This window comes from Pogona vitticeps, chromosome 12, assembly GCF_051106095.1.
Source record: "Pogona vitticeps strain Pit_001003342236 chromosome 12, PviZW2.1, whole genome shotgun sequence".
NCBI classification, from domain to species: domain Eukaryota; kingdom Metazoa; phylum Chordata; class Lepidosauria; order Squamata; family Agamidae; genus Pogona; species Pogona vitticeps.
Window position 1 is genome coordinate 6,423,397 of NC_135794.1, and position 11,790 is coordinate 6,435,186.

The window sequence follows — 11,790 nt, forward strand, 5'->3', positions numbered from 1 at the left end:
GGTCCCAGTCTGCTTTCTGAATCCCTGTGAATGGGTGAATTAGAAACAGAAGAAGGAAAACAACAGTGATTATCATAATAATTAAGGCCTGCTTTTAAAAGGGGAGCAGGATCACAAGAAAGCAGCCTGTGTTATTTGCAGACTTCTCTCCTGTAATCAGAAGGCAGCTACTTTCCCTTTTTGTAGCCTAAGGGTCTGTTTCCTACTGCCAAAACAGTCACTTCCATCCTCATTTGCTTTCCCTGAAGTTAAAACCGTAGGAAGTTTTTAGTCCACTCTCTTCCATACACCCATTGCTGATCCTTCCCATTAGGTTTCCCTGTAGGGTCACAACCTGAGCAAATCCAGAAGCTCCCGAGTTTAATTCTAGTTAAATTAACAAGGCTCTCTTCTAAGGTTTGTCTTTTCTGCACTGGATCATTGAAAGTGGGCCTGAAGAAGAGGTTTGCTTTCGCTATGTGGATCTCCCCCTTCCACACCTTTTGAAGACATGTACTGAAGCTTATTTTGCCTCATTTTCCTTTTCCTGTACAGAGCTCCTGTCTTGACTTTCTTTACCCACTTTGACCCTTTAAAAGCTTCGCACACTCCCAACCACGCATCAACCTCATCAGGCAATAATTGCCAAGGGGTTATTTAAACCCTCATAATACATTACTGAAAATACTATAAGGAAACAAAGCAACCGGTTTGCTTCTGTTTGCAACAAGGTAGCAATGGTTTCAAACAAATTAAATATTTTATTTACATATTTATTTGAAATTACAGTGTGGGGGAACAGGCACAGCACAATGACATAAAAGAAGATCCTAGGAGCAATTGCTGACATCTTAAAAGGATTTGGTAGCAACTGGTATGAAAGATTCACACCTGGAAGCCTCAGAAACCATCAATACAGATAACGATAGAGGGCTAGATGGACCAACGGCGTGTCTTCATGCCCTTTTTATTCTTACTATTCCAGATAGAGACCATATATGAAAACAAAACATTCAAATACAGCACAACACACATTTAAATTGCTCATGCCATGTGCAGAAATTAAGCAAGTTCAATACCTATCCAAAACCCAAGGTCTTTGTAAGCAAACACTTACATATTCCAAGAATGGGCCTCTCTAGCTTCACAAGTATATTCCCTTCAGATACAAAATATGGTTTGGATTTAATCCTATTTAGAAAACAACAAATGAAATCAGCAGTACTAAACTGTCACGACTAAGGTTCCCATTGATTTCAATTGATCCACTCAATGTATAACTAAATCTGGCTCCAATCTTAAATAAATAAGAACATTCCACGAGGCCTGCCAATTCACAACAAATGTCCAAAAACGACTCGTTGCACATGGTGAGTCCATGTTTTCCCTTAATTTTCTCTAGTGCTTGCTTCCTGAGACTGTATACCTGAGGTCTAGATTTTGTCTCTCCTCAACTTGTTTCATCCTATACAATACCTTGTGTTTTTAAGGTGCACAGAAGCAACGACAACAGTATTAAATAAAGAGATGCAGGAACAGAACTCGGAAAGATACAGTCTTTTTATTTCAACTTCCCAAAACCCCCAACAACTCTTATCCAAAAAACCCTCCTCCCAAACTCTGAATAGTGACAGTAGTAGAGCAAAGCAAAGCAAAGCAAAGCATGCTGCTTATATACTGCCCCACGAAATTTAAATCACTCTGTGGACAGTTTACAATTTAATTATGCAGACTATACATTGCCGTCCCAGCAAACTGAGTGCTCAATTTACCGACCTCGGAAGGATGAAAGGCTGAGACAACCCCCATTAGGTTCAAACTCAGATCTTGACTGTAGTATTGCAGTTTAACCATTGAGCCACAAGGTTCCTAGTAATAATAACCATAGCAGACAGAAGATGGATAGATGGATCAGTGGTTTCCAACCTTGGGTCCCCAGATGCTCTTCGACTACAGTTCCCAGAAATTCTGACTAGCACAGCTTGTGGAGAAAGGCTTTTGGAAGTTTTGGTCAAGATCATCTGGGGACCCATGGTTGGGAACCACTGCCTTGAATGAAGGCTGTCTTAAACTGAATCTGTCTAGCCCAGTATTTCCCACAATGATTGGCAGCAGGGTTTTTTTACCCAAAACTCCTTCCCACTCCTCACTGTAGACGCCAAACGCTGAAACTGTGGGGTTTTTTTTTTTAATATGTAAAGCGTATGTTCTACCACTGACCACATATTTGGGCTTATATCTATCATCTGCCATAACAAACAGCCTTCTTTCCCAAAACGCTTGCATACAGTCATCTGCAGTTTTCCATTCACCTGCAGGCCACACTTTACCTGACTTGGACTACACAGCAATGTACTTTTTTAAAGGTCAGGAATAAGCAGATCCAAAAAGGTTAAACAGAAACTCCGTTCAAAAAACCCCAACAAATATAGGAGTTAATTTCCAGCTTACACATTCATTTCAATTACTCAAATTCTCTCACATGTTTTAACTGTCTGTTCACCTTTGAAACTCTTTGCATTCAAAGAATCTTAATGCTATTAAAGAGATGCACCAGGTGTTTAATACCTTAATGATAGGCAGAAGGAAAGAGCCAGGAATGAAGAGGATCAAGAAAGCATTGTAACAACTGTTCCACTGAAAGTGGCCAATCCCACTTGGTCTCACAGCCAAATTTTCTCACCATAGTCAAGTCAGCCAGAAGGTCAAAGCAAATATGTACGAGTATATTACAAAACAGCCCCAGAGGGGAGCTGAAGATACTAAAAAATGTCACCAAACCATCAAAAGATATTTAGGTAAAGGTAAAGGTTCCCCTTGACAATTTTTGTCCAGTCGTGTCTGACTCTAGGGGGTGGTGCTCATCCTCATTTCCAAGCCATAGAGCCAGCGTTTGTCTGAAGACAATCTACTGTGGTCACATGGCCAGTGCGACTTAGACACAGAACGCTGTTACTTTCCCACCGAGGTGGTCCCTATTGATCTACTCGCATTTGCATGCTTTCGAAACACTAGGTTGGTGGAAGCTGGGACAAGCGACAGGACCTCCCTCCGTCACATGGATTCGAACTTACAGCTGAAGATCTACAGACCTTACAGCACAGAGGCGTCTGCGGTTTAACCCGCAGCACCACCACATCCCTTTAAATGAAGATATTTAAATGCCACCAAATTAAGATTCCTATTTTGCCGGTGGAGTTAAGGGTTTATTAGCAACCTTTTGAGAGGAACAGGTGAAGGATAAAGCCATAGACAAAAGCTATATGATGAACCACCAAAACCCTAAATAAATTCAACTAAACTAGATTTTTGCTTTCTCTCTATTAACTGAATTTCATCTTTCTTCTTCCTTTCTGCTACTACTGTATTTGTCTAACTGGAGTGTAACTCTCTCAGTATATAGGCTTATATTTGTATTGGTACACTGAGAAATGCCATACGCAGCAACAGCCCTTTCTAAAACACAGGCCTGGGGTAGAGAATGTGTGGCCATGCAGCTGTTGCTGGATGGCAACTCTCATTGTACCTCCCCCCCAACTGGCTATCTGACAGAAGTTGCAGTCCAACAACATCTGGAGGGATGCATATTACCTACCCCTGCCTCAGGATCTTTCCAACACTGGGCAGCCACATGTTCTTTCTAAGCACCGAAAACATGCACAGTAGCACCTCACTCAACCTCCCTACCACTCTACGTGCCTCACTAGGCATAACTGCCAAGCACAACCACCTCCACCCCCACTTTATCCCCCCTTCACAACATGTAGCATTTGAGAATTACTAAGCTCCTGGCTACAGCCAATAACATTTTGAAATTGTTTATACAAACTGAACATCTTCCAATGTCCCCAAACATACCATTTGAGCAATGCTTTGCTGAATGTATCTACCACAATTTGTAACAGCATTTCTGGTTTAATTGGTAATGATACAAGAGCCATTCCTTTTTTCACTTGACAGATCCGTCAACTATTATAGCATAATCATTGAACAGAATCTCCCCCCCCCCAAATGCTAGCTTGGCAGATCCATTTGTGATAACTCCATTCTATCAAGAGATGCAGAGGCTTTTAATTCTAAGCCCCAATACACCACGTCACAAGAAATCCCTAAAGTTCCAGGAGGGCTTACTTAGATGCAGTGTTTTAGAACAAGGTTATTATTCTCTGGGACAATTACTTTGCACCTGCATACGATGTACTCACCCTGCTGAAGCTAAGGTAGTCTGAGGCCACTCACTACTTAGGTGGAAAGTCACCTGAGACTGCCTAGAATTCCTATGCCACTGAAGGAGGGATATAAGCAGAATCAACTATGACTGCAATCATATACCTCTTATCAAGAAAGAGTTGTGGTTTTCCTCTTTGGGCAGGGTGCTGGACTCAATTACCCTGGGGTCTCTTTCTAGCTCTACAGTTCTATGAGTCTATGAATAAGTCTCAATAAATATGGCAGGACTTCCTCTACCACAGAGATAAGAATTACACAGCCCATGAACTGCATGTGTTCCCATCTGTACTTGTGGCCCAAAGCTTCTCTTCCACAAAGCAATCCTTTTTTGGCTAAAGAAAGAAAAAAGAAAAGGAAAGAAAGTTAAAGGGGAAAAAATAGTTACTGCTCTCCAAAGCCACTATGAGCACAATTCTCCTTAACAACGAACAGTCCCTGATCCTTGTTTTGCCCCCAATAATGGGTTTTACAAAAGCTTAAATGAACTTCTAAAGACAACTATTTTCATTTTGGGGGGGGTTGATGAGAGGGGCTATGGAGTTTGAAAATTAGCCTCTGGAGTCCTCAGCTTTTCCACTGCAGCTCTAGATTAGATATGCAACAACTGTGACCTAACGCAGTGCCATGATCAAAATCCTGAGTTCTAAATTCAAATTTCAGAGAGTTGTCATAGGAGGTCTGTAATATAAGGTCAGAATCAACCTATGCAAAACAGCTTTTCAGCACATTTCCCTGTGCAATGCCTCAAGATCTTAATGGGAAAAAGTGGTACACAGATGACCTTAAAGATGTACTTAATTCTTAACAGATGTTTAATACTGGACTACAAATAGTTCAAGAGCCCCGACTAATCTTTCTGGGAACATGAACTCAAGAACTTAGCTACAGTACAGTACAGTTGTTGCGGTGTTCGGCATGCCAAAAGAATTTTTTTACTGCTCAGCTGAAAATGCAAAGCAGCTTTCTTCATGAGGACTGGTGCCCGTAATGTAACAAGCTTCTTTCTTTCACATACCTGGTACCTACAGGCCGGCAGAGCTCATTATGTGATGACCACTATTCAACCTGATGAGTCCTCATAAAAGTTAGAGGTTGGGGACCGGAAAACCCAAGAGCCCTGACTTGGGCTACCTGGCCTGGGTAAAGTAATATGGAGGATAGGCTGTTACCCAAGCAGCAGATCCCCCCTCTCCACATTGCTGAAACGGTCCAATGGAAAGGCAAGAGCCAATACAACTGGTTCCAGCAACATCGCAGGAGTTGGCAGAACGACATGAACTGTGACACGGTAGCAGAGGGAATATCTGATAGAAGTATTGATCAAGAAGCAGAAAGGTGAGAAGAATAAGCTGAGGGAGCTGAGGGCTCAGCAGGACCTAACAGCTAGATCTAGGCCAGTTTAGTACCATGTCATGGATCACATTTTTATGTGAATGTAGAATTCCCACACATTCCAGAAGTACATCTGCAAATACATGGATTATGCAGATGTGTGCACCAGAAAAGGAGGACTAAGAACTTAACAAGGGCTATGCCAAATCAGAACAGAGGCCTATCCAGCATTTTCTTCTCATAGCAGCCCATCACACCCCTGTGTGAAGCCCACAACCGATATACACATCCTCCAACACCCATTTAACTAGTCCTCCTCAATAGCCTTATCTTCCATAGGCTGGTGTCCTGCCCTGTCCATGTGCACAGCCAGCAGGAAACACACTCACAACCTTCAAAGTGTCCCCCCATCTCCCAAAATACAAAGGAGGGTCAAGAAATTACGCAAGGAACACGGAATGCTAAGAGACAACGTGCCGCCCCTCGAAGGTGCCCGTCCAGAAGGATGCACGTTCTGCATCCCTCACTCAGATGGGCAACCTGCCCAAAGGTGCCTGGCCTGATCTCAGGGGCATGTCAACAGAGTGGATCCCTTGGCTGTCCTGCAGCAGAGGCATGCACCCTTTCCCCTGGATCATCTTCAAGGATCCCTTCCAGCCTCATTCCTGTCCACTCAGCCACGGGGGGGGGGGGGGAGGAGGGAGACACACCGTCTCGCCCACCTCCTGCACTGGGCAACCCTTTTCTATGGCGGTGCCTTGTGGAAAGTCTTGCGGGGGGAGGGAAAAGATGAACAGAGAGCAAAACACAGGCGGTGTGTTTGCACGCCAAATGTGTGTCTATGGGGCGGGGGGGGGAAGGCAGATTCTTCTTCCGCCCACCCACCCACCCACTTCTTTTTAAGATCTAGTGGGCGTAAGGAGCCTGCCTATGTCTAGCACAGGTAGACCAACCCTCGGTGCCTCTCTTTCCACAGGGGCGTCGAGGGAGGGGGGGGGGACTGTGGCGGGCTTCGGTCCCACCGAGTGAAGCCAGCACAGAGACGCGTGTCCTCTTCCCCCATAAGGGCAGGGCGAGTCTGTGGAGGTGGTCGTGGGAACGGGGTCTGTCTTGTCTCTGGTAAGCTTTGCTTGCCTGTCGCTCGCGAGGCCCCTGCCAGGCAGAGGGGTCGGGGGGGCCGCCGGGCCTCAAGCATGGAGGGGAAACACACACACACACACCCTGCCGCCGCCTCAGCGGACCTCGGGGCCCTCTCGCTTCCCCCGCTGGGCCTCCTCCTTCTCCTCCTCAGGCTCACTTACCGACGCAGTCCGCTCCACGGTGGGCTCCGTCGCCGCCCGGGCCCGCATAGGCCTCACCCAGCGCCGGGCAGCGACCGCCTCAACATGGCGGCGGAGAGGGCGGGAGGGGCTGAGAGAAGGGGGCGGAGCCTTTGGGGCGGCCAGGCCAGGCCCCGGGCCCAGGCTCCCCTCACGGCCGCTGCCGTTGAGGCGGGCGGTGGTGTCTTGGTTGGGGGTTCTGAGGGCGTCAGCGGGAGGCTCCCCGTCGAAGGAGAGCGGCGGGAGGCTGCCCCCCCTTTTCTTCCCCACATCGTTGTCCCCCCTCCCCAGCCGCGACCCCAACCCCCCCATTGCAACCCTTCTCCCTCACCTCCCTAGCTCTCCAGTTCCCCCTCTCTCTTTTTTAATTTTTTTTATTTATTTAAAATATTTTTTAAACCACACCTTTCTCCTCAAAAGTAGCCAAGGAGGCTTATTAGACCATTAAAAGGAACCATATTTAAATACTAAAAACAGTAAAAGAATGAAACAAGCATTTCCCCTCACTCAAAAAACAAAACAAAACAAAAAAAACCGCCAGTTCAGTCTGTGGTTGCTGTTATTTACATATTTATTTATTTAAAACATTTTAACCGTGCCTTTTCTCTTTAAAAGTGCCCAAGGAGGTTTGCATCATTAAAAGGAACAATATTTAAAAGTTTAAAGAAAGTACAAATATTTAAGAAGAATTGAACAAGCATTTTCCCTCACTCAAAATACCCGCCAGTTCAGTCTGTTGTTGCCGTTATTTACATACGTATTTATTTTTTTAAAATCACCTCACCTTTGTCTTTAAAAGTACCCAAGGCGTACATCATTAAAAGGAACAATATTTAAAAGCTAAAAACAGCAAGTATACAGTTTTTAAAAATTAATTTAAACAAGCATTTCCACTCACTTTTAAAAACCCCACCAGTCTAGTCTGTTGCTGTTGTTACTTGCATATTTATTTATTTATTTAAAATATTTTTAACTGTGTCTTTTCCCTTAAAAATAACCCAAGGTGGCTTACATCCTTAGAAAACAGTATTTAAAGCTAAAAACAGAAAGTATACAAATCCTAAGGATAAAAAAACCCACACCAAATGGTAAACAAAGCCAACAAATAAATAACAACAAATAACAATCATAGGCAGTAAAGAACAGTGATGTTTTAAAAACTCAGTTCATGTGTTAGTTTGATGAATATAACCATATTGATGACCCAGCTTTTCAATAAGGTTGTGGAAAACATGACCCTCCAGATGTTTTTTGAGCTACAGTTCCCATCAATGCTGATGGCTGCAATGGTTAGGTCTGATGAGATTTGTCATCCACCTCTATCTTATTTGATGCCACAGGCCATGATGTCTCTTGCATTTTGTTCTGCAAAATGCTTAACATTTAAAAATATTTTAAATATATAAATGTAAAATGAAATACAGTACTGCAAAGGTATGTACTTGTTCAGAACTTTGGGATTGGGTGCAAACAGCTTGTGACACTCAATTTTATATTGCATTCATTCAATTCTATGTTATAGTTATATCTTGCCTTTCTTTCACTTAGATCAAGGCTGAGCGTGCAGCGTCTCCTCACAACAGCCCTCTGGGGTAGGTCAGGCTGAGAGATTGTGCTTCTCAGGGAAACAGTCTTCAGGTTAGATCACCTTCCTGTGCCAGTAATGGATTGCATGAAGGAGAACAAATTGAAGTGTAATCAGATAAGACAGAACCACTGTTGGTCAATAAGGTACAGATAAGAGAATTGGGACGTATGCTGAAAGCACTTATATTCCCCTTGCAGACTGAAATTCACAATAGGTTATGTCTGCTGGAATCAGCCTTGAATTCGTGCCCAGCTTTCAGCATTGGCCAGGACTGTGGTTGCACAATTCAGAATCATACACTGATTTCTCTCACTCCTTGAGATGTTCTTTCTCACCATAGCAATACAGGCTAAGGTCACTGTTCTCTTTGGATGACGACAAACATGGTTTCCATGAGGCTGCTTTGAAAACTGAAGCCTTCAGATGGTCCAAAATGCTCTTACCAGACTCTTAACCGGGAGCACATGCCTACTTTGGCCAGATAGGTTTAATGGCCATCAGTCTGTTGTTTCTGGACACAGTTCAAAATGCTAGTTATAACCTGTAAAAACCATATACAGACCTAGGCTTTTTTTTATTTTTAGCTGCTTACTGCTTAACTGTGTTCACTTACTCAGATTTATTCTGTTCCCTTTTTAAAAATTAAATTATATCCCACCTTTCTACCAGCCAATTCAAGGCAGTGAACATGTCTTTTCTCTTTGCTACCTCCAGCTCTGGTCTGGCCTCTCCAACTAGCCCAGATTAAATCTGACAATATTGTATCATCTGATGAAACCCATGACTTTTTCTGTGGTACTTTTTCTTCCTGCACTAGTCCCTAAAACAACATGCAGACAACAAGCATTCACGTCTAGCTTTGATTTGCTCCTCCTCTTCCACTTGCTTTTTACAGACAGATGAAGAGATAGTTTTCTTATGTACTTTTCTCTGGGTTTCCCCCACCCTGACTTTTGCTTGGCCTAATAAAAATACCACCTCAGTAATCCAAATAATAACTCCCCAAATTCTGCTTTAAAATGTGATCAGGTAGGTACAAGAGAACAAGCTGTCTTCAACAAGGCCAGACTTTGGACACTCCCCGCTTGCACCATTAGCTCTCATTGCTGTATGTTCTCATGGTCCTTTTATTATTATTGCATTTTTATGCTGGATTTTTATTGTGAATTGTCTCAAGAGGGTTTTTTGAGAAGTGATCTGTAAACGTTAAAAGGAACAGCCGTATATGCTTTTAAAATCACTAGGGCAGCTAATTGCCCAATTAGGTTTTCCTTTTAGTAAAGTTTCCACTTTGTGTTTCTGGAGGTTGTTTTTTAAAATTAGGTTTAAGGAGATTACACAATGGAATGTATAACCTAATATTTTTTTTAAAAAAGGGGATGAATAGCAATCTTGTTTCTCTGCCTCTGTTAGTGGGAACTGGATACCACTGTGTTGTTGCTGGGTTTTTTTTTTTTTCATCCCAAATCTGGATTTGCAAGACTATCTTGTAAAGACTACATAGTTGGCAGGATCCAAATTTCCTGGTTGTTCAAGCTGTCACTCTCAAAGACACATTTATAATGTGTACTTCCAATAAACCTCAGAGATTCCAACCCAGGTGGGTAGCTTGCATCCAAGCTATTTAAAACACCATTTATCCCATTATGTATTTCTGTTGTTTTTAATATTGGTTTTATCTACTAGCTTTTAGTATTTGTTTAATTCTTTTATTTAATATTGTAATAATTTATTATTTTTAGCTTTTAATCCTGTTTAATTTTTTTATCCTGGAAACCTTTTTTTTTTTTTTTTTGAAAGGCAGGGTATGTGCAAATAAATAAAAAGTTATTTGGGTCTAGCAGACATGATTCTTCCTTTGGGGTGCTCATTTACTAAAATTGCCAGGGTAGTCATGCTACTCTGTTGCAGCCTAGTGATGTCATAAAGAATGATAAGTTTTATTTGGCATTAGTTTTTGCAGATTGCTTGTTACCTCAGTGGGCACCTAATTGCTTCCCCATGGGTGCGGGATGTGAGGGATTGAAATCCCATAGTGGATACCAACATTGATCACTGGTTTATCAATATAAATAATTTAAATAAATAAATAAATAATCAGGCATTGTTCTTTGTCAGTGTCAATTATATCCTAGCATAGATAAACAGATTACCACTTGCGTTGTAATGAAAGCCTTTTACTCTATCTAAATTAGAAGAGATTGACCTGTAGGTGAATTCTAGCAAATGGAGGAACTCTAATCTGTAGGACCAAAGATATATATATATACAGACAGTGAAAACTAGATAATCAGTTGTTAACAGGTTGTAGCTGGGCGGTGATACAGAAAATCTTCATATTTCTGTTATAAGATATGTGGCTGAATAAGAAATGTTTCGGATACATTGGAATGAATGAGGAGCAGAATCTCAACATGCTAATGGCCAGATTTAACAAAACAGCCTTTAAAAAAATCACAAGGAGAACTCAATAAATGCAAATCCGATGACTAGAAGAGAGCCAAAGTCTGGGCAAAGCAGCCCGAAGTGTTTAGGAGGAAAGGGAGGCTCAGACAGGAACACAAAACTGAAACAATTGGCAATTAAAGACTCCCCGTATCCGGTTTCTTTTTCCTTATGCAGGGCTGCCAGGAGTCTGGACCTAGCAAGAGTTTGTCCCTGAAAACCACTCAGGTGAAGCTGCAAAAGCAAAGCAAAATAGGAAGTGATCACTGACAGGTATATGTGGCATGTTTCATTCTCACAAATCCAGAGGCTTGTATAATCTTCTCAGGCTTTGCTGGCAGTAAGTGGGACAAGCTTTTAACATCCTTATTTTTGCTCATTAACTTTCCACACATCTCAGATGTCATCTTGTGAGCTCCACCTTTTCCATCTTGCATGTGAAGACTGTCAGCTGCCTGCTGTGTATCCATTTCTTCAGTCCAAGCCCTGTCCTCCACCAATTTAAAAGCCAAGGCACAATGATTCTTTTTTTGTTAAAGTGATACTACAGCAACATAATTGGCCTGCAATATGCTATCAACATCTCAGAACGTATCTTAGCAGCTGCAATGTGCATGCAATGGCAGTCTGAGGACTACGGAGTGCTTTAGTGTATTTCTGCTCATTTCTGAAAGCTTTGCTTTTTTGTCCCTTAAGTTTAAGAACAAATTCTACCAGGCCCGTTGGTCAAACCAGTTTTTTTTTCCAACTTTGCATCCTTCACAGTTCCCATCATTTTATTTAATTTCTGTCCCACTTTCTCCACTGAGCTCAATGCCAAGAGCCTAACTCTCTTCCTCCCCAGTTTATCTGCACAACAACTCTGTGAAATAAGTCATGCTGTGGGATCATGACTCC

General features: G+C 42.5%; 1 protein-coding gene across 1 annotated transcript in view; it reads right to left on the reverse strand.

Annotated features, from left to right (window-relative positions):
* The window catches only part of ZNF592 (zinc finger protein 592), a 41,143-nt gene extending 34,191 nt beyond the window's left edge, over positions 1–6,952 (reverse strand). The window contains exon 1 of the mRNA XM_020815842.3: positions 6,843–6,952. The gene's annotated coding sequence lies outside the window, so the exon portion shown is untranslated. The remainder of the gene's footprint in view (positions 1–6,842) is intronic.
* Positions 6,953–11,790: the final 4,838 nt, after the last annotated feature.